Here is a 2,525-nt window from a genome sequence, read left to right on the forward strand (position 1 = left end):
GAGGTAACTATAACCAATCAAGGGAAAGTTACACACAAATCATCATTTGCTTCCAGTTCATTCGAGCAATCTTCATCACCACAGTTGGTCACCTATACATAATAGCAATTTCTCAACAATTTCAATTTAAACAACATATACAAATTTTAGCATATAACAAAATTTTCTGCAAGAAAATAAAAACAAGTCAATGTAATATTTTATCTACCATCAATAGGAACATTTAAAAGTCTGAGTACTAAAACCAAATATTTGAATTAGATTTTCAGATGATATCAAAAGAAAATTCACCTGAAAAATTAATATTCTAAAATAATTTCAGTGACGATTTTACTTGCTTAATTAGAAAGAAATTTGGTGAAAGAAACTTGCTAGTTTCTTGGCATCTTCTCAGGATTTGAAAAGAATTGTCTCTTTTACTTCTTGAAATCATTGATAAAGTCAACCATGACTGGACACTACCTTAAGCAAAGCAATTATTTTGCAACTACTTTATACAACAGTTTAATGACCCTGATGCTTAAAAGATGATTTTTGTAATTTTAATAATGATGATTACTGCATATTTTATAGAACATTTATTGTATAACACATATGAATAATCATGTGATATCAACAGATACAATTGTGCTTGTTCTTATTAAAGACTCAGTGACCATATAGTAAGGCAATGGGCACGCTTTTATCTATCCCTGTTTTCTTCCTAATAAGGAAAACACCTACGTGTAGGGTTTAACAAGGAAAAAAGTACATAGGTGACAGCACAGTTACACCTTACAAGTCTTACAACATTCAAGTACCAACCATTATAAAATGTATTAGTTTAAGTGTGAAGGTTTTATTTAAATCTTAATAAGTAACTTACAACTATACAAAAGCATCTTCTTCTATTCAAAAAATGACACTGAAAAACAAGGTAGTGAAGAGGATTTTATTATAGGATAACCTTGAGTCTATTTTATTCAATTTTCTTTCCAGGTAAATCATTTGCAAACATTGGTACTTTAACTCTTATGGGTAACAGATTACTTTTGACACACCAGTGGGTTGCAACACAGGGCTTGGTATCTGAATAAAGTCCAAGGCCTTTTGGCTGGCCTTCAGAAGAAGTTTGATTCGGGTACTCCTCTCTTGTAAGCATGTTTACAATGCGTAACCAAATGGATGTCTTCATTGCTCCCTAGTTACACCAATCTGTATTTTTTTCATATATAAAACTAGGTATTAGTGCAAGAATTCTGTCTCAGGCAGGCAATCAGATTTCATAGTCTGAATATTTTAGCTCTCCACTCCTACTCAGATAGAGAAATAATATATGAACTTTATAAAAGACAGACCTCTTTTGTATGCAGTTGTTCTAAATGAAAACTTATTTGAAGTGGGTATACTGGGTGTATGTTGAACCAGTAGTTTAGCTTGCTAGTTCAGTAAAAATGTTAACTCCAATTAAAAATAAAGGTAGTGAAGTTAAGTGATGCTACATTAAGCATCTTACATGATGCATCTTTATAGACCTCCATGACAAAACAAACAAAAAGACTGCTGGAGATAAAGCAAACTGTATCCTGTGATTCAGATGTTCTAAGTACCTATCATCTGTAAGAATATAATTCACTGTTTATTGCCTCACAAATGATTATACATGAGTTGTAATGTAGCTACTCCTTCAATTCTGAAAGTTAAAAGCTCTAAAACTGCATGATGAATTGCAAAGCTGAACCAATAAGTTATTACTGTTTTGAGTAAGAAATGGTTTATCTCTTACAGTCTACTCCTCTGACATTAAAGTGAATGCATGTAATTTTTACTCTCCCTCTATAATATGGGAATATATGATAATGATGTACCAAAAATATTATAATGTATATAAAACTTTTATTATAATATTGAGGATTGATTATCACCCTAGGACAAATCAGCTTTCAAACAATAATACGCTTTCATTGAAATAATAAATTCATACTGTTAATTAAATATCATAAAAGATTATAATTACTACTGAAAGCATAGATTTCCACCAGTAGTAGCTTTTAGAAGAAAATATCAACACCTATAGACTATTAAGAAACAATGTATTGTGCGATTTCTCTCCTGCAATCTGTAAGTCATCACTGCTTACTCCCTCTCATTAATTCATTACACCAAGCAGAAGATTAAATCTAGCCTGATCTACCTGCCAACTGTCTCACACACACTCCTTCACCCAAATCAAACCTGACCTACGTACTTATTGTCTCAAACACATTCCTTCATTTGGAAACTTAGCTGTTACAGGGTTTATACAATTGCATCCTAACTGATCTTATTACATTTCATTCTACTCTCTTCACTGTTACTAGTGGTGACTTTTCTGAAGTACAAATTGAAACATGTTCCTTTCTCGCTTAGAATTCTTCAGTGATCCCTTATCAAGCTTATGGTTCAAAGAAAGAGAAGACTATTTACATGGCTGGTGGGCTAGTTTAAGCTGATCCCTGCATTTCATTTCAGTCTTATTTCTGGTTCCTTCTTACACACAAACTATG

This window comes from Mus caroli, chromosome X (assembly GCF_900094665.2).
Source record: "Mus caroli chromosome X, CAROLI_EIJ_v1.1, whole genome shotgun sequence".
NCBI classification, from domain to species: domain Eukaryota; kingdom Metazoa; phylum Chordata; class Mammalia; order Rodentia; family Muridae; genus Mus; species Mus caroli.